At 33.0% G+C, this 22,557-nt stretch overlaps 1 long non-coding RNA gene across 3 annotated transcripts in view; it reads left to right on the top strand.

Annotated features, from left to right (window-relative positions):
* Nucleotides 1-22,557, top strand: part of LOC106010867 (uncharacterized) — a 1,054,961-nt gene that overhangs the window by 292,155 nt on the left and 740,249 nt on the right. The window lies entirely within an intron of this gene.

The following is a 22,557-nucleotide window of genomic DNA, read 5'->3' as shown; positions in this document are numbered from 1 at the left end:
AAAATTTTAAAAAATAGTAAAGTAATGAGGTACCACATCCTTATTTTCATGCTACAATGCCTAAAATAATCTTCTTCAGCCAGGCCTATAAACTTGTAGATGCTAACTTTACCAAAATGAATGGCAGTTTCCTTAACTATTCAGCAGACATTTGAAAATCAATTGGCTCTCTGGCACAACTTTAGGCACTCTGAATACAGTCATAGGGAGAGCCTCCAGTTAAGTCTTGCCCATGGAAAGCCAAATAATGAAGAGACATTAACAACCATATAATAACATTTTTAATATAGATTTGCAAACTATGGTAAATTATATGAAAAACAGAAATTTAATGCTAAAAAAATGTATCATTAAAGGAGACAGTCCTAATCTGTTGGGAGGAGGGATGAAGGTGGAACTATCAGGAAACCTTCCAGTGGGAAACATCCTTTGAAGAAAGGTACAAAGGAACTTTAAAAACATCTAATGTAATTTTAAAATTATATATAAAATAAAAAATTTTACATATTATTATGTCTTCTCTAAGAGTTATGATTTATGGTAAAAACATTCAAAATTCATTTTTCTAGCTTTTTGAAATATACAGTACATTATTACTATTTGTAGTCATCCAACTGTGTGAGACAAACAAGAACATCTTACTCTTACCTAATAATAATTTATCACTTTGGTCTATCTCCCCCATCCTCTCTCCTCCATACACTATCCAGCCTTTGGCAACCACTATTTTATTGTCAACCTCCATGAGATCAATCTTTTTAGATTCTACATATGACTGAAATAACGTGATACTTGTCTTTAGGTATTTAGCTTATTTCACTTAAAATAGTGATCACCAGTTTTATCCATGGTGTTGCAAATGATAGGATCTCATTCTTTTTTATGGCTGAATCATATTCAACTGTGTATGTGTACCACTTTTTATTGATCCAATCATGAGTTGATGAACACCTTTCTTTCTTTCTTTCTTTCTTTCTTTCTTTCTTTCTTTCTTTCTTTCTTTCTTTCTTTCTTTCTTTCTGCTATTTTGAGCAGTGCTACAATAAACATAGGAGTCTGGGTATTGATTTTATTTCCATTAGGTATATACCCAGGAGTGGGATTACTGAATCATATGGTAATTCTATTTTTAATATTTTTGAGGAGCCTCTATACTGTTCTCCCTTATTACTCTACTAATTTATATTCTCACTGATATTATGCAAGGGATCCCTTTTCTCCACACCTTTGCCAGCATTTATTATGTTTTTTGTCTTTCTTAATATGGGATACTCTTACTGGGATAAAGTTGTGCTTTTAGTGAGTTTCAGCAAAACACATCTAACAATTAATACTGTAACAGAGAGACTTTAAAGAGAGATGGAAGCAATTTTAGAAGAGAAAACATAAATCTTTGGGCTAAAAAATACTGTAAGAGATAAAGTCATCAATAACAGAATAGATGAAACATAATAAAAGAATCAATGAGCCTGAAGACAAATTATGTGAATAAACACTGTCAGAGAGAAAAAAGAAAAGAGAATGAAGAGGAAAGAAGAAAGCATACAAGAACTCTAAGACAGCATAGAAACAGTGAATATTCAGGTAATTAGGATTCAAGAGAGACTTTACAAAGCCAAACCGGTAGAAAGCTTATGAAAAGAGATAATTCCAGAAAGTTTTCCAAGCCTTAAAAGGATATGAATATTCAAGTATAAGAAGATAAAAAATGGTCAGCCAGATGTAACTCAACCAACTCTATACCAACATGTCTTAGAATTAAGCTCTCAAATGTTGAGAAAAACACAATTCTCAAGGCAATAGAAAAGAAGCAACTCAGAAGAGTGTCCTGACTCATCTAACAGACTTCTTAGCAGGACAGTCAAGATATAGCATCAAATTTTCAAGGTACTGATGAGAAAAACTGCCAACCAAGAACACTTTAACGAATAAAACTAACCTTTAGAAAAGAAAGACTCCATCCACTGGGGATGAGCACAGGAAAGCTAGACAGGAATTTGCCTTGGAGGTCAGACTTGAGACCACCACAGTAAGAGTATTAGGCAGAGAATATACTGTGGCCAGATCACGTAGATTCAATTCATCTATGAGTTAAGATATTTTGCCACACCCTTCTGCAATGATATTTCTGCATTGGAGCCAAGTGGCCATGGACTGAAACCTCTTTAACCCTGAGCCAAAAATAAATCCTTTCCTCCATTAAATTAAGTATGTCAGATATTTGGCTCAGCAACAAAAAAATGATCAATAAGCTGCTTTACTTCTCATTTCCCTCAGGGTGATCTTGGAAGTTTTCTATCTGAATGCCCTCTTGGTAGGGTCCTGAGTCTAGATATGGCTTTATGGGAGAGAAGAGAAAGTAATTGTAAGTGGATCACAACAAAAAAAGCTTCTTGTGAAGTGACAGAATTAACAGTGCACTCAAGGAAGGAAGGAAGGAAAGGCTAGTGTGGCTGGAACATAGATAAAATGATTTGAAAAGAAGTTGTAGCAAATGTAAATGTAAAATAATAATCTGAGCTCAGGATTAAGCAAGTGCCTCAAGTGGAAAAAAAGTGCAGAGTGTTGAGATTTTTTTTTTCATGGTTATTATTGCATTTCTCCTTTCTCCAGGATCTTAGGTCATTAAGTCCTGACTCTTGGTTGTCTCTCACTCCTGTTTTTATTTCCCAGATCCCTGAGACTGAAGAAATCTCTGGACATTAGTGTATCAATTTTTCCTTTGTTTCTATGAATTATGCTACAAATTTGTAAATGTAGTAAGGGACATAAGACTGGAGAATGTCTTGGATTACACCAGTGCCTTCAAATACAAGTTCCTGGAATTGCTTTTAAAATGCCTTTAAAGCATTTAAAAAGGTACCCAATAGGAGAAATACTTAGATTGCCATCTGCTTTCAAAATACAAATACTATACCAGAGCATATTCCATAATATCTTCGACTTTGATACCAAAAATTGATATGTATATAGTGAAATAGTCAGCCAGAAATATATAAAAACACACAGCATGGAGCAGGGCTTATTCCAGGAATACAAGATTGATTTAACATTTAAAAACAAATTAATGTAATTCACCACATTAAAAAGAGATGAATCTTATGATCATCTCAGTGTAGTTAGCAAAATCATGAGATATTCAATATCTGTTCATGTTATACTTTTAAAAAACTTGGAGAATGTAACTTCCTTATTCTGACTTAGGAAAGCTCTACTAGAAAATCATTCCTAAAGGCTAAATGTTAAAATCTTTTTTTCTGAATCTAAGAATGAATGCTGCTATCATTATATCTATTTAATATTTTAATGTTGTATGTGCACTAAAGTAATTAAATAAAGGAAATAAAATTTTTTAAAAATGTAGATTATTAGAAACCCAGAGTAAAAATATAGAGCAAAATAAAGGATGGTTAATAGGAAGTAGGGGGATGGATCATTCTTAAAGGAGAAAGAGATCAAAAGATGAAGGGAAAGAAGAGGTCAGGGATAAGGGATGAGAAATAGGAATCGGGATGTGTTATGTACATGCACTTTCTCCACACAAGGAATGTAAATGTTATGTATTGCAAACATGTAGAAAATAAAAGAAAGGTAATTAATATATGGGTGAGGGGGAAGGGAGAGAATGGAAGGGGATGAAAAAAGGAATTAAGATGTGTTATGTACATGCACAAACTTCCCACAAGGCCAACATTGGTTACTGATTGATTTCTTGATAGCAGCCATTCTTTCTGGAGTGAGATGGAATTGCAATGTTGTTTTCATCTGCATCTCTCGAGTGACCAGTGATGTTGAACATTTTTTCATACGTTTATTTGCTGCTTCTACTTCTTTATCTGAGAAATGCCTATTCATTGAAACATCCTATTTTTGGATTGGGTCTTTAAATTTGGGAGATCTGATTTTTTAAGTTCTTTGTGTATACTAGATAGTAGTCCTTTGTCTTAAAAACAGCTAGTAAAATTTTTTTCCCACATTGTGGGTTGTCTCTTCTCTCAGTTGGTGGTTTCTCTTGCTGTGCAGAAGCTTTTTTTTTTTTTTTTTTCTGGGTTTAGGCTTTTATTCCATTCTGTTTTATAAAAACCAGTTTCTTCAATAGAAGCTTTTTGATAAGATGAGATCCCAGTTGTTGATTCTTTGTGCCCCACATTTGTTATTATTTGAGTTCTTTATGATGACCACTCTTTCTGTTGTAAAATGAAATCTCAATGTTATTTTGATTTCCATTTCTCTAATGGCAAATGATATCAAGCATTTCTTTATGTATTTATTGGCCATCTGTACTTCTGGGAAGAGTATCTTGATTTTCCTCATTCATTTTTTGATTGGGGCTTTTATTTGGGGTTAGGGTTAGGGTTTGCTTCTATTTATGTGATGTATTTAATTTATTTAATGATTTGCATGTGTTGAATCATCCTTACATTCCTGGGATGAAACCTCCTTGGTCATGGTGTATGATCCTTTTTGATAATTTGTTGCATTCTCTTTGACAGTATCTTGTTAAGGATTTTTATATCTATATTCATTAGAGAGATTGATCTAGAGTTTTCTTTTTTGGCTGTATTGTTGTCGGGTTTTAGAAATGGGTAACATTAACTTCCAGGAGTGATTTTTGGGAGTACTGCGCCCCTCTTAATTTCATTAAAATGCTTAAGGAGTATTAGTGTTAGAACTTCTCTCTTCAGATTCACTTTTCTTTGTTGGTAGGTTGTTACTGCTTCAGTTTTACTACCTGTTATTAGATTAGTCAAGGTTTTAAAATCTTCTTGGTTCAATTTTGGTAACCCATTTCTTCTGAAATCTCCTATTTATTGGCATACATGTTTGTGTGGTAGATGTTAAAAATTGTTTTTTTGGCAGTGTCCATTATGATTTTACCTTTTTCATTTCTAATTGTATTGATCTAGGTCTTTTCTCTCTTTTTTGGATAGATTGGGTAAGGGTTTCTCTATTTTGTTTATTTTTTTGAAGAACAAACTCATCTATTTTTTAATAGTGTTTTTTTCCCTCCCTTTGGTCTCAATGTTGTTAATATCTGTTCTGATCTTTATAATTTTTCCTTGTACTAGTTTTTGGTTTGAATTGTTCTTGTTTTTATAGGACCTTGATGTGCATCTTAAGGTTATTTATATGGGCTCTCTCTGATTTTTATATTTGGCCATTCACAGCTAACAACTTCCCTCTTAGGACTGCTTTCATTGTGTCTCATAGGTTCTTGTATATTGTACATTATTATTTAGTTCTGGAAATTTTTTTCTTCCTTGATTTTTTCTGTTACCATTGTTTAGCTAAGAATGTGTTGTCCAGTTTACATGCATTTTCATACTTTCTGTGTTTTCTTTTATTATTTATTTCTAACTTTGTTATGCTATGTTCTGATAACATGTATGGTATAATTTTTATTCTTTTGCATTTACTTAAGGTTGAGTTATTGGATAGCATTGGTTTATTTTGGATAAAGTTACATGTGCTGCTGAAAAAAATGTGTATTTTCTTGTTTTTCTGTGGAATACTCTGTAGAAATCTATTCATTCTATTTGTTCAAAGATTTTGTTTAACTATGATATTTCTTTATTGATTTTTTCCAGTTGATCTATCTATGATAATAGAGGTCCCATTATAATTGTGTTTATTTTTATCTGATCATTTATGTCCAATAGTACTTGTTTTATGAAATTGGATGCATTGTTGTTCAGTGCATATATGTTAATAATTATTACCTCTTCCTATTGGATTGTTCCCTTAACCAATGTGTAGTGACATCCTTTGCCTCTTTTGATAACTTTTGGCTTCAAGTCCACTTTGTCTGATTATAAGATTGGTATACCTCCTTTATTTTGGGCTCCTGTTGGAAAAAAGCTTCTGGAAAAGAAAATAAAATGTTCATTAAATATAATATGATTGTGAATATATCAAGAAAAATCTATGGAAGTATGTTTAGTATTAATATGTGAATTTTAAATGTTGCATAATGCAAGATGAAAATAAAAGTCAATAGTATTGTTATATGCCAGAAACAATCAGGTAAAGTACAACTTATATCTTTACAACACAAAAATATTACATGTGAATATATGTCTAAGAAAAGACTGTGTGAAGACCTGGATTGAAAACATGAAATATTATTGAGAGTTACTTTAGAAAATGTAAGATGGAGAAATGTAGCCTAATTAAAAGATTTGCTACTTTAAGACTATTAATTTTTCTCAGATTTAGTTTAAAGTTCAGTGCAACTCAATTCAAAATCTCAATGTTTTTCAAAACTTGAAAAGTTATCATCAACATATGTATAAAAATACTAAGTATCAAAATAATGAATAATCTTATTAAAATATTACTAAACTGAGTTACATTTTAGTCTTTGTCACCAGTGCTCTTGTCACATTCTCTTGGCTTATTTCTAATTCCACTTGCAGTTAATGCATAGGTGGTACCTTACTGGCTGAGACAACTTTCTGTTAACATCTTTCCTGAAATGCGTGATGCATATATAGTTTCTGTTCCATGAGCTTTAGCATTACCAGGGAATCCCTTGGCCATTATGCAAACATAGCCTGGAAGAGTGGCATAATGCCCTACTGCACAATCCTGAAATAGCACAGCAAGAGCTCAGTTAAATGCTTCAGTTTCCTGTCCTTCAGACACACAAGTCTGGGCTGCATTCTGTTCAATGCTCAAAAGATTCTTACAGAATTAAGACTTCTTTAATACTGAGATGTGTGAACAAAAAACTTTTATATGAGTTTTTCTTTCTATTCTAATTCTCCCTATTCCCTCACCTCTGTTTCCTAGAATCATTTCCCAGTTAAACTACATGCCTGCCTTGGCTCTATTTTTATAAGAACTCAAATGAAAACAACAAATTAAGAGATATTTTGCTACAATTCTGGATATCAAATTTAGGGCCTTATGCATGCATGCCAGGCAAGTGCTCTACTGCTGAGCTATACTCCCAGCCCAAGTATTTCCTGCTTATTAATGGCTTTTTTTAATGATGGAAATACATTTTACTGTCTTTTGTCTGGGAATGCATTTATCTATTTTTCATTTATTTTTAAAAATTAATTGATATAGTACATAATATCAAAAATTGTACATATTTGTATGGAGTAATGTGATATCTTTCTTCATGTATATATTCTATAATATTAAGCCAGATTAAATGTTTGAAGATATGTTTTACTTTGCTTTTTAAAATTAAGTTTATTGGTACAATTTAATTATACAATATGATGACATTCATCATTGGGAATTTGTACTTTTACATGATATACCCTGGTTCTTATTTTTTCCTCAATTAATGGCTTTTTAAAAGTGTGAAAAGAAGGCGCACCTAATAAGAATAGATACTTTCAAAAAATGACCTAAAAAGTTTGTACAGTGAAATATTTTTTAAAACATCTATAAGTAAAAAAGAAAAGTAGTCCTTCAAAAATATATTTCTATTTTGAATAAGGATGTCAGTAAAGAAATATAAAAATGGTCAAACATAAGTTACTAATATCTAATTAGAGTAAAAGTTCAATGAGATGCCACTACATGGGCATTAGAATGGCTAAATTAAGGGTAATGGACACACCAAATGTTATCAAGTTCTTCTACTCAGCTAGAAAGAAAAATGAATTGAAAAATCAATTTGAAAAAGCTATGTATCAAAGTACAAAAGTTGGAGAAATGCACACACTTATGTAATAATTCAATTTTGGGACATGTATATTGGAAATATGTGTACATGTAGCATGCAATAAACAGAAAGGATCCAAATATCTAACCACTCTATAATGGATAAATATATATGATATATATAATGTAGCGATACATAATATAGGAATAAAAATGGTAATGATAGATACAAAACAATGTTGCATATATATTATTTGTAATGTAGATTTAAAAATAGCATAATATGTACTACATACTTCTATTTATATAAAACCAAATTACGTTTAGTGAGCAGTACATACTGGTGAAGGTTTGACAAAGGATGTAACTAAAAATTAAGGTTGTGGTTAGAGGAGAATATGAGGAGTGAGATAAACAGTGGGCATATGAGGGAATCCTAAGATACTAGTAGGATTCTTTTATAAATTAAACATCAAGAGAAATGTTTATGGAAATTTTCAAACATAAAGGCAAAAAAGCACTTTGATAAATTTCCAAGTACCTGTCACTAACTTTAAAATGATCAATTTATGATCTATCTTATTTTAATTATACTTCCTCTTTACCATACCCACAATGTAGATCGCTTTGGAGAAAATATCATATATTATGTCATTTCATATGTAAATATTTGTATATGTTTGTATGAGATAATAAAATAATATATTCACAATCCCATTATCAAAAAAACTAATAATTTCTTGCCTTCATCAACTGTCCAATAAATATTAAAATTTTCCTGATATTCTCAATTAATTTAACAGTTAATTTATTTAAATCAAGCTCTTCAAAATGACCCACCTCTTTTTTTTGGTAACGGGGATCAAACTCGGGTCCTTGTGCTTGTGCAGCAGGGGGCAAAACCACTGAGCTAAATCCCCAGCCCCCCACCTCTTATTTTTGGCTGTCATACCTCTTGATTGTTTGTTGTACATTCTAGATTTCCCAGAGTCCCATTTTCAGAAACATCCCTTTTCAGTCACAAAAGTATCTTGTATTGGATGAAAAAGTATATGTTAACTCTACAATTAAGTCTCTTTTCAGCTTTAAATTCCTACGTTTTGATCTGATCCAATATGGCTGAATAGAGGAAAAGCCAAGTTGGAGCTACTCAGAGAAAAATCAACTAAAAACACAGGTAATTAGAATACAAGGGACATACATCTTCATGCCAAAAATTAAGAGTCTTGTAGATCAAACAAAACATAGGAGCAGGACTTCATAAAACACCATAGCAGCCCACAAGGCTGCCAGCAGCCAGTGCATTCTGTGTGCTGAGCAAAAATTGTCATACTGGGAAGTCTCCAAGAAACTGATGGACTGAAAAAGTATGGTTAACTCAAGCCACACAGCACAGATTTGGAATATAAGGCCCCTTGCCTCTTTTGCCTTCCTCCACATAGAGGATATTGCAGCCTGGCAGCAAACTTCACTGGCACACACAAGGTTGAACTGCTCACCTCTTTTTTTCTGTCATGCACCCTTGCATATAACTGGAAACCCTAGAAAAAGCAAAGTTAGGGATGGCAGTGTAGTGGAAAGTGGAGAAAGAAGTGAGTGGTGACCAGCAGCTTGAGAGAATGATGCAGACACATGTGTAGGATATAAATATCCTTGGGAGGTAGGCATTCAACCCACGGGAGAGGAGATTAAAGGTGAACCCAGCAGGCCCAGCCTGTCTCCTCAGCAGCAATATCCCAACGTCCCCTGTGACAAGTGACAAGCGTAGGACAGGGTAGAGATCTGCTAGTAGGGGTGGAACAGAGGACTGGGAGAGCAGCCCTGAGCTATCCCTGCCTAAGGGTGCCACAGCAGATGTGGGCTGTTAGTCAAAGGACATCCAAAAAGCTACTGGATGAAGACCTGGCTGAGACCCCAGGCCAAATTGAGCCATACTCAGGACTAATCATATAGCAGACTTGGCTGGGTCACACAGAACAGTTTGGGACACTACCTGCCTCAGGTACTACCAAAGAACTGTGGACACCAGAGGGATTTTATTATTATATTTTTTTCTTTGTTTCTTTTTCCTTTTTCTGTCTGGTGGGTGGTTTTTTTTAAAAGGTTGTTTATTTTTTACCATCATGTTTTTGATCTACTTGTCCTCTTTCTTTCCTCAAATTTTTCTCTTGATTTGTCATATGTCTCTCTTGATTTTGTCATATTTTCATGTGAGTGAAAATTGTCTCTTGTCTTTCTGGTTCACCTTGATATTCTTTTGCTTAATCCTTCATTCCCTCTTGCACACTTCTCCAGTTTCTCAAATCTTGGGTAATCATGCTTTGTCCTCCCACGTTGCCTCTACTATATTTCCCTTCATTTTTCTCCTTGTTTTTTTCCCTAATTCTCTTAAATTTCCCTCTTTAGGGTAAAATCACTCCATTAAAGGGAAACCCATTGCATACAAGTTCTTGGTTTATTGTTGTATTTTGTTATAAAATTGTAGATCTTGCTCCTATGGTTAAAGGTACTAAATTAATAGTTACTACAGTTTATCAGTTGCTAGGCTGTTCTTGATGCTATTGTTATTGGTAATTGTACTACTTTAGCCAGGATGTCATACCTGCTGTAGTCCATTGTATAACGACAACATGATTGCTTGGGTCATAACCATCACAATAGTTTAGTACCAAAGGACTGGGTACTGAGCCAAATAGCAACTCCTCCTTCTTAATAAATTGGGAAGGTAGAATCATTGGACAGAAACAAAGACTAAGAAGCACATATGCCCAGAACACATCTCTGAGGAATAGATATCTCCTAAGGAAGCCTCCATATTAATGATAAAGCTATCTGCCATTAGAAATTTATAAGCATCAACAGAGAAAACAAAATAAAATAAAAAATATAGAAAATGAGAAGATGCAGAAGCAAAATGCAATCCCAGACCTATAGCCCACCCAGGAACAAGTCCAGGGAACAGGGAGATAGAGATCTGAATTTTCTGAAATGATAGCAGCAGAAGGAAAAAGACTGATCCATGAGATAATAGAGAAAATAATGTCTCAGGTGAAAAAAAAAGAAATGACAGTCAAAATGAAGAGCATGCCCAATGAATCTAGAGTAGATGCAGACCACAAAAATAGAGGAGCTTAGGAAAATGATGGAAATCATGAATGCCCAACACAGGAAAGAAATAGAATATATGAAACATATTCAAACTGATATTCAGGAGATTAAAATTTCCATTGAAAGTATATTCAACCTATTAAATGAAGGTGAGAACATAATATCAGATCTATAAGACAAGATTGGGATTAGTGATCACAAAAAGAAAGATATCTTAAAACTAGCAATGTATGTGAAAAATCAATAAAACAGCTGCAAGATGATACAAAGAACAGCATAAGAATGATCCTCATCAATGAGAAAGCAGGAGACAACGCAAGTTCCATAAAAAAAACCTGTTCACATAAGTAATGGTAGGGGGAAAAGAATTTGATATATAAATAAGTAAGGTATATAGAACTTCAGTTAGCCATGAGCATGCCAAATCTACACCAAGGCATATAATTATCAACATTACAGCAATATAGCACAAGAACAGAATATTGAAAGTTGTTAGAAACAAATCACCTATAATGAAAGCCCATCAGAATCACAGAAAATGTATCAAGGTAAACCCTTAAGTTAAGGAGAGCTTGGAGCAAAGTATTTTAACCCTAAAAGGAAATAACCTCCAATGCAGATTGATGTAGCCCTCAAAAGTATCTTTTAAAATCAATGAAGAAATGAGATACTTTCATTACAAAGGACAACTGAAGAAATTCATGACCACCAAATCAGCTCTACAAAATGACCTGAAGGATATCTTAGAATGAGATAATGAAGCCCACTATTTCAAGAACACCAATAGAAAGAAGCCACCAGCAGGATAAACAATTAAACAGAAGGAAAAGACAGGGAACCAACAGCAGGAAAATAATATAACAAGGAGAACAAATACATATCAGTTATAACTATCAATGTAAAAGGTCTCAATTTATCAATCAAAAGAAACAGACGGCCAAGTGGAGCAGGAAACATGATCCAATAATATGCTGCACACAAGAAACGCATTTGACTTAAAAGGAAATTCATAGACTGAAAGTCAAAAAGTGGAAAACAATATTGCAGGAGACAAAAACTTAGAAAAGCAGGGGTAGCTATTCTATTTGCAGATAATGTGAACTTTAAGCCAAGATTGATGAAGAGACAAAGAGAGTCATTATATATTTGTTAAGGGGAAACTTGAAGAGGAGATAACAATCATAAGTACATATGCACCAAATACCAGTGCTCTAAAGTAAAATAAACAGACATTAATGCACATGAAATATCAAATAAGCAGTAACACAATTGTAATTAGGGACCTTATCACCCTGCTGTCATAAATATATGGATCAACTAGACAAAAACGCAAAAAACAAATATCAGAACTGAACCAATCTTGTAAAAAACTGGATTCAGTAGATGTGTACAGAGTGTTCCATGACACAGTATCAGAATACATATTCTTCTCAGCTGCACATAGGACCTCCTTCACAATGGACCATATACTCGTTCATAGAACATGCTTAAGAAATTATCCCATGCATGTTATCTTTTCATAGTGCAATGAAAATGGAAATCAATGGCAAAAGAAACCACAAAAACTCCATAAACACATGGACATTACTTAAGACCCTCCTGCACAACCAGTGGGTTACAGAGGAAATTAAAGAAGAAATTAAACAGTATCTACAATCAAATAATAATACCAATACAACATATTGGAACTTATGGGATACAGTGAAAGTAGTCCTAAGAGGGAAATTTATTGCAGTGATTTCTCACATCAGGAAAACAAAAAGCTCAAATAACCTAATGTTGAACCTCAATGTCTGGAAAGAAACAACAAGTAGGAGGGAGAAAATTATAAAGATCAAACCAGACATTAATGCAATTGAGAGCAAGAAAACAATACAGAGAATCAATGAATCAAAGTTAGTTCTTTGAAAGATTAAATAAAATGATAAACTCTTAGTCAATATTATAAAAAAAGGAAAGAAAGACTCAAATTCATGCAATTAGGAATGAAAAGGGTGAAATCACAATGGAACCTGAGGAACTCAAGATCATCAATATTTACTTTGAGAACATGTATTCCAAAAAGATGGAAAACACAGAAGCAATGAACAGATTCCTAGATACACATGAATTACCAAAGCTGAATCAAGAAGATACAAAATCTCTAAATGACCCAATATCAGTCAATGAAATTGAAAATGTAACTAAAAACTTACCAACAAAGAAAAGCCCAGGTCCTGCTGGATTCACTGTTAAATTCTACAAGAAATTTAGGGAAGGGCTAATCTCACTAATCTTCAAACTCTTAAAAGAAATTGATACCGAGAGGACTCAGCCAAAAAAGAGAACTACAGACCAATCTCTCTAATGAACATAGACACAAAAATCCTCAATAAGATACTGGCAAACAGAAGGCAGCAAGTCATCAAGAAGAGTATACACCATGAAAAAATAGGTTTGATCTCAGCGATGCAAGTACGGTTCAACATACCCAAATCAATAAATGTAATACACCCAATCAACTGAGCCAAGGACAAAAATTATATGATCATCTCAATAGACAAGTAAGAAGCATTTAACAAAGTTGAACACCCATTCATGATAAAAAAACCCCTTTAGAACATTGGAATAGATGGTCTTTATCTCAACCTGATAAAAACCACCTATGACAAAGCAACAGCCAACATCATAATAAATGGTCAAAAACTGAAAGCTTTCACTCTAAAATCAGGAACAAGACCAGGATGTCCACTCTCACCACTCCTATTCAATATAGTTTTGGAATCATTAGCCAGAGAGATTAGACAAGAGAAAGAAATAAAAAGAATAAAAGTAGGAAGGGAAAAAATTAAATTATCAGTACTTGTAGATGACATGAAACTCTACATAGAGGACCCCAAAAACTCAAATAAAAACCTAGGATTAATAACTAAATTCAGTAGCATAGCTGGATACAAAGTCAAAACTAAAACATCATAGCATCAAGTAAAATTATGAGAAAAGAAAAAAGTGGAAACAAAGTCTATGTAAATAGGGAAGGGCGCACAGGTAATGGGGAAAAAAAATAAGAACCAAGATACATCATGTACAGGTACAAGCACACAATGATAAATGTAAATGTATTGTATACCTAAAATGTACCAATAAAAGAATTTAGGCCAAGACAAAAAAACCCCAAAAACTAAAACATCAATAGCATTCCTGTACAGAAATGACAAACTCACTGAGAGGGACATTTGAGATACAATACCTTTCACAATACCATAAAAAAGAAATACTTAGGAACGAATCTAACAAAGGAAGTGAAAGATTTTTGCATTGAAAACTGCAATACTCTGAAAAAGGAGATTGAAAAGGGTATTAGAAAATGGAAAGATATCCCTTGCTCTTGGGTAGGAAGAACCAACATAGTGAAAATGTCCATACTCTCAAAATGGCTATGCAGATGTAACATAATCCCAATGAAAGTATCTTTAGCATACCTCATAGAACTAGAGAAAACATGCTTAAAATTCATTTGAAACTAGAAGAGACCTAGAATAGCAAAAACAATTCTGGGCAACAAAGACAAGGCTGGGGGCATCAAAATCCCTTACTTGAAATTATACTACAGATATACTGAGTTTAAAACAATATGGTACTGGAAAAAACAAAACAAAGCAACCCCCCCCACATACAAACAGACCTGAAGATCAATGGAACAGGTTAGAGGATGCAGAAACAACTCCAAACACACTCAGCCACCTTATCTTTGACAAAGGGTCCAAACATGTTCACTGGAAGAAAGATAGCCTCTTAAATAAATGGTACTGGAAATTTTGGCTTTCCACATGCCAAAGATTAAAGCTAGATCCACATCTCTCACCTTACACTAAACTAAAATCAAAATGGATCAAATATCTAAATATTAAAACAGAAACAATAAATCTTCTGGCAGATAACATAGGAAGAACTCCTGAAGATGTAGGTGCAGGCAAAGACTTCATGAAGAAAACCCCAATTGCATGGGAAATATGACAAAGAATCAACAACTGGGATTTCATTGTATTAAAAAGCTTTTACACAACAAAAGTAATCATCAACAGAGTGAAAAGACAACCCACAGAGAGGAAAAAAATTCAACCAGTTGTCCCTCAGACAAAGGACTAATATCTTGCACATATAAAGAATTTTAAAAAATCAGACTCCAAATGTAAAGACCTAACCCAAAAATGGGTAACTGAAATGAATACATAATTCTTAGATGAAGAAGTGTAAACAGCAAATAAATTTATGATAAAATGTTCAACATCACTGGTCATTCGAGAGATGTAAATTATAACAAGGCTGAGATTCTATCTCACTCCAGAAAAGAGTAATTATCAAGAAATCAACCAATAACAAATGTTGGAAGGGGCATGAGAAAAAACAAATCCTTCTCCACTGTTGGTGGGAGTGTAGACTGGTGAAACCACTGTGGAAATATGTGGAGTTACCTCAAAAAACTAAAATCAGAGGTCTGACTTGACCTAACCATTCCTCTGCTGGGTATCTTCCCAAAAGAGCTGAAAGCATCATACCATGGTGATATATGCAAACCCATATTTTTAGAGGCACAATGTGTAATAGCTAAATCTTGGAAACAACCCAAATGCCCACCAACTGAGAAAGAGATTAAAAAAGGTGTGGGTTTTTTTCCATGCAATGGAGTACTATTCAACCATAAAAAAGGATAAATGAGACATTTCTAGGTAAAGGGATGCACCTTGAGACTATGCTCTTAAGTGAAATAAGTCAAACATACAAGTGTAAACGTCACATTGTCTCTTTGGTGTGAGAAACTTAAAATGTAAATGAGGACCACAGTGTATAATAGATATTTGAAATAGGAAGAAAATTTTCAAAATAGTACCATCAGTTACTTTTTTAATAATTAAAATGTTTTATGTAAAAAGCTACAGTTTTCTTAGATGAGTCGAGAGATTAGTAATTGAAAACATATTCTTTTAAGTACATGATACACAGTATATTTACCAGTTAGTCTCTATTTTGTAATGAAATTTTATTTTTCATGGAAGTATTTATATTTTCCTTATTAATATCTACTTATATTACATTAAAATTTAAAAATCCAAAAAAGTTCTTACTTTTTTATTGTTGGAAGAAACTAAATCATTTGTCCTATAATTTTTGGCTTTAATGCTTGCAAATTGAAATTCTCTGATCTTATATAGTACATTACTATGTCATCTGTGTTTCCTGGAAACTGGAAATTAGAAATAGAATATACTTAAAGTTTGCTTTTTTTTCAGATTCTGCTTGGAGTGAAGGTGGGATCGCTTTGTAGGTTATGTTATTTTCATCTGTTTTTTAAAAAATGAAACATCCTTTTATATTTTTTTAAAGTAAGATTAGCACTCATTGATGATCATTGTCTGGATGTATAGTTTCAAAAGGGGTTTGCACGATGGTATTATTAATACCATGTTTCTTGATTATTTTGTAGTTTAAAGGGCTTTTCTATATTATGAAATTATATAACAATTCAAACAGACATTTATGGACTGTTTTGCTTAAATATGTGTTTCATAAAAATCTTAAAAGCACATGTATACAACTACAAATATGTATGAATGCAGGGAGATAAATAGATGAAATTGGTAAGAAATATTTTAAAATTATAATTATTAAAACATTTTATATATTAAGCAAAGCATGCTTATAAAAGCAAATTTACTCAAAATTCTCAGTACTGAATATGTGATTTCAATAATGATGATGAATGGTATATTTTTCCAATGTGGCCAGTTTTTAGGATAATGTATAAACTTGCTCTGTATGTTAAACTGATGTAAGTGGGAAAAGTAGAATGTGATGATGGTGAACAGGAAGAAAGTTGGAGTTGTGCACAGAGAGTTTGGTGCAGGCAGAAAGCCTGTGAGGAGTAGCATGGTCAGAAGGTTTTGCATGGTGTGTGCACATGGAGTGGCATAGAATGAGCAGATGTAAGCATCTGCAGAAAATATCACAGAATGAAGAGAGAGATGAAGGGAGGCCCTCTAGAGATCAGTAGAAGACTATGCCTCCCCTCTTCCAATACAATTGAAGGAGTCTTGTTACAAAACAGACAAAATACTTCCGGCTAGTCTTGCCACAGAAATGCAACTAAAATCTAACAGAGCTCTGCCTGGAGAGGGAATGAGAAGAAATCTTTGTGATTTGTCTAAACCCCCAACCCCTTTACTCTCTAGTAGGCAAAAGAAAAGTTAATGGAAGGGAACTAGCTCAAGCACTAGTTGACACATTCAGCCTGCTAGGCCCAACCAAGGGGGACTGGAGCTCCACCCTCTGCATGTGCTATAAGACAAGTTCTATCCATTTTTCAAATAAAGGGAAGTGCACCGTGTTCAAATTCTGACTACAGTATGAACAGTACTGAGAGGACTTTCTACTTTTCATTTCTTCTTTCATTCAGTATTGTTTTTAGCAAATGTTGAGGGCTAGGTAATATCCTAGTAAGAGTGCAGAACTAAGAGTGAATGATTTTATCCCTATAGTTCCTTACATAGGCACACTAGGTTCTCCCACACTAAGGGATATTTCATAGGGTTAGCTAAATTAGTTCTCTAGTTTCTTCATAAATAAGACAAAATCTCCCTGCAACCTCCACCATGTAGTTTAAAATCCTTCTCCCCTCCTCTTCACTTAGCTTCCTTCTCACCTATTCCCTGCTTTTGTGTGACAAAAACACTATCAGCATAATGTATTTTTCATTATTTTTACCTTTATTTATTTTTCATTTTACCTTGTATTTCCTTTCTTCCTATTTAAAACAATATATATGTTAAACATTTGTATAAGTGAAATGAAGGTTAATAATGAATTATCACATTAGTTTATAAAGCATATTTCATGGTAATGTTGTTAATTCTCAATGAGAATTTGCATGGAGGATTAAGACATAATCTTTCTATCAACATATTAGTTGATTCTGATCTTCTTACAGCTTCCAAAATCTCCAGTTATACTTTCCTCCCTCTGCCTGATCCCCACCACAGAAATAACCTCTCCCTCCTTTAATTTCAGATATAAAAATATCATCCATCAAAGTCCTATCTCTTTCATTTGCTATAATATCTTTTTTCTTCTTTCCTTCATTCTGAAGTATTTTCTTCCTCTTTTTACTTTTCCTAATCATTTTTTGCCCCAGCCCACTTGAAATCAGCACTAATTTCTCGTTTCCTGGTTTATTGAAAAAGTGAGAAATTTTTAAAGTAAGTTTTAAATTATTATAATTCAAATATGGTTTGTTGTGTAGATGCTGACATAACTGAAAGGTTTTCTTCTCTTGCCACACAGTGACCATGACTGATCCTATTATGTTCAGTAGATTGAATAGATACATGAATGCCAAAGCATAACCAAAGCCAAGGTCACATCACAAGCCACATAGGATCTAAAGAGATCTCCACAGTAGGATCAGAGTTTTCTACACTAACTGATCATCAACATTCAGCACAACAACAATAGAATCTTGAGAAAATAAAACAACAAGATGTTTTCAAAACTCTTAACTCCCCCAAAACATGATGTCATTGTCACTGAATCAGAGGAAGTTCTCAGCAAAGAACTCGAAATCTACAGTTAAAATATTTGATGGGATCAAAGAAAAAGCCATGAATAAATACATATGATGTACTTGTGTACTACTGGATTATAGCATAATGAAACTAAAAACATCAAGAGACCATATAAATGATGCAAACACATGGAGACTAAATAATACACTCTTGAATAATCAGGGGGTTATAGAAGACATCAGAGAAAAAAATTATAAATTATAGATTCAAAGGACAACAGTAGCACAATATACCAAAACCTATGAGACACAATAAAAGCAGTTCCAATAGAGAAGTTTAAAGCTGTTAATGCTCATGTTATAAAACTAGAGGGAACACAATTAAATAACCTAATGATGCATCTCATGTCCTAGAAAAATAAAATAAAATCTAAACCCCAAACTTATAGAAGAAACTGTAAAGAGCACAGTAGAAATTAATGGAGTGTAAACTATAAAGAACAATACAATATAATGTATCAATGAATCAAAGGATTGATTCTTTAAAAGGATAAATAAGATTGATAAGCCATTCAAAAAATTTACAAAAAGAGAAAGACTCATATCAATGCAATTAGAAATGAAAAAGGTGAAATAACTGTGGAAACTGCTGCAACCCAGAGATTACAAGAAAGTATTTCAAAAACTTACATTCCAATCAATCAGAGAACATAGAAGAATGTATAAATTCCTAGACACCTATGAATTACTATATAATGAGCAAAGAAGATATAAAAATCTTCAATAAACTAGTAATAAATGACCGATAGAGGCAGTTATACAACTCCTAACAACTAAGGAGAACGTAGGACCCAATAGAGTCACTGCTGAATTTTACCATAACTTTCAGGAAAGCATTAACATTGACATTTCTTAAACTCTTCTACAAAATTGAAAAGGAAGGGACACCACCAAACTCATTCCTTGAAGTTAGCATTGCCCTGATACTAAAACTGGACAAAGACTAAAAATAAGAGAATGAAAATTACAGGCCAAATTCCATGACCATACATGCAAAACTCCCCAGCAAGATACTTACAAAAAAGAATATAACAAGTTATTAAAAGGTCATACATCATGACCAAATTGGTTTCATCCCAGGGATGCAACTATGGTTCAACATAAGTAAATCAATAAGTGTAATACACCACATAAATGGAACTAAATATAAAAATTGCATGGCCATCTCACTAGCTACAGAAAAAACCTTAGAAAAAATCCAATATCTACTAAGTTGGATGAAAATAGGCATAATAGAACCTTACTTTTCTGATAAAAGCTATATGACAAACCCACTGGCAGCACCATACTAAATGAGGAAAAACTGAAACTATTCCTCCTAAAACCAGAAATAAGAAGAAGATGTCAACTTTACCTCTCCTGTTCAACATGCTACTCAAAACTTTACCCAGAACAATCAGGCAAGTGACAGAAATGATTGGGATACAAATAGAAAAGAGGGAAATGAAAGTATCCTTATTTGCAGATGACATAATCCTTTACATAGACAACCAAGAATTTCACCAGAGTACTCTTAGAACTAATAAATTCAACAAAGTGGCATGATTCAAAATTAGTACACAAAAATTGATAGCATCAATGTACACTAACAATGTGCCAAATGAGAAATCAGGAAAACAACCCTCTTTATTGTAGCTTAAATATATATATATATATATATATATATATATATATATATATATATATATATGAATTAACCTAAAGAAGTGAAAGGTCTGTATAGTGAAAACTATAGTTTTCTAGAAAAGAAAAGATATAGGAAGAGGATATAGGGAAATGAAAAGAAATCCATTGTTTCTGGACATCCATATTACTTAAAAGGAGACATAGATTTATATAGATTTTATGGAATTGCAAGCAAAATTTCAAAAACATTATTCATAGAACTAAGAAAAGCAATCCTAAAATTTACATGGAACCAAAAGAGACCCTGATTAGCCAAAGCAATCCTGAGCAAAGAGAGCAAAACAGGAAACATTATAATCCCAGATTTAACTACAAAGCTACAGTAATAAAAGTAGCATGAACTGGAACAAAAATAGACATGTAGACCAATGGAATAGAATTAAGTATGCAGAAATAACCCATGCACCTTCAGCTTATGATTTTTTTACAAAGGATATAAAAACATATCGGAGAAAAGATAGTGCCTTTAACAAATGGTACTGGGAAAATTGGTTATATGTGTGCAGAATGAGTCTAGACCCATATCTCTTAACCTGTACTCAAGTCAAATAAAAATGGATCAAAGATTTAGACAAAAAAACAAAAACACTTAATTTACTGGAAGATAAAATAAGTAAAACTCTTGAACACATAAGCATAGGCAAGGACAAATCTGAATTGCACAAAAAATAATATAAAACAATCAACAAATAGGATTATATCAAATTTAAAAAGCTTTTGCACAGCAACAGAAACAACAAAAAAGTGAAGAGGCAACCTACTGAATGGGAAATAATTCTTGCCAGCTATTCCTCAGGCAGAGAATGAATACATGGAATATACAAAGAACTAAAAAAAAATTACCTTCCCCCCAAATAAATGATTTGTTCAAAAACTGAGCAGTTGAAGTCACTTTTTTAAAAAAGAGGTAGCAATGACCAATATATACATGAAAATTTTTTTAGCATATTTAGCCATAGGTGAAATGCAGATAAAAGCACCATTTAGATCCCATCTTACCTCAGTAGGAATGGCTGTTATTAACACTCAAAAACAAGAAATGCTGTCAGAGTTATGAGGAGAAAGGAACTTTTCTACACTGTTGGTGGAAACATAGAGTAGTATAATCTCTATGGTAATCAGTATGGAGACTCATTAAAATCACAAAATAGTAATTTCATTTAACCCAGGTATACTTCTGAGTATCTTCCCAAAAGAGTTAGTAATCATATTACAGTGATATGTGAATAACTATGTTTATAGCAGCACAGTTTACAATAACTAGATTATGGATGTGACTTCTATGCCCATCAGGAAATTAAAGAATAAGGAAATGTGTCATATATACACAATGAAGTACTACTGAGCCATAAAGAAGGATAAATTTGAGTCATTTGTAGGAAAATGAATGGATTTTTAGACCATATTGCTATGTGAAATAAATCAGACACAGAAAGGTAAATATTGCATAGTTTCTCCTATATAAGTAGCTCAAAATAAAAATACAGAGCGAAATAAAAAAGAGGTGGTGGGCCAGGGATTTAGCTCAGTGGCACCATGCCTACCTTGCAAGTGCAAGGTCCTGAGTTCAATCCCCAGTACCAAACCAAAAAAAAAAAAAAAAAAAAAAAAAGAGAGGTGGTAGGAAACAGGGTGATAGACTTTGTGGAGATAGGAATGGGATTGGTAATGGGGGAGTGTTAGGAAGAAGGAAGTAAAAGTGATCAAAACGTGCACCACTTCCCTAAGATGACTGTAATTATTATGTAATACAAACATGTATTTCTAATTTTGAAAATGTTCAAATTAAAAAAAATAAAACTGTTTGGATTAGATATTTATTTTAGTGCCTGACATATACTAATTGTTGAGCACATTTTCACCTTCCCACTACTTCTATTTTCCATATCTTCCTCCTAGCTAATTAAGATAAAGGGGAAACAACAACTTAGAGCCAAAGGTAAATCAATAAACAATTCAACTAGTTCATATTAATTGACTACTCTATTTTGAACTCTTACAAATAGGGAATAGAAACAGGAAGAAAATTCAGTCTCTGTTGAAGGCTCCTACAGCTTAAAGCCACGTGTTCTCAGGATCAGAAGAACTTTAAAAATTATCTAGTTCAACTACCTTTTCTGTATAATAAATCTGAAATAAATAGGCAATAATATGCAACAGTTTATGGTTTATGGCTAAAGCAAATTTAATGACAGAGTATAGATAATATCTGAGAACAAAGTACATATAAATGCCCCTAGAGATTTATGTAATAAGGTTTATTATGGTTCTTTTCTCTTTCATTTTACCCTATTTTCCCATACCTAACTCCGGGTTTAGTTACTATTTGATGAAGTTGAAGAAATGAATTCATGCTTACCTGAGGTGTCAAATATGTTTTCATGTGCAGTTATATTCACCTATTTCAATTCTGTATATTATTTTTTCCCTTTCAGCTCTGCTATTAAAAGAAGATAATTGTTTTTCTACTTTTTCTGAGTGTTCTAGTGTAAAATGTATCCTAAATAAGTGACTGTCTACTACTAATAATGATTCCTCACATG

This window comes from Heterocephalus glaber, unplaced genomic scaffold, assembly GCF_053883595.1.
Source record: "Heterocephalus glaber isolate CG9 unplaced genomic scaffold, H.glaber_assembly_v1.0 deba00001523, whole genome shotgun sequence".
NCBI classification, from domain to species: Eukaryota; Metazoa; Chordata; class Mammalia; order Rodentia; family Bathyergidae; genus Heterocephalus; species Heterocephalus glaber.
This window is presented reverse-complemented; position numbering and strand designations above follow the sequence as displayed.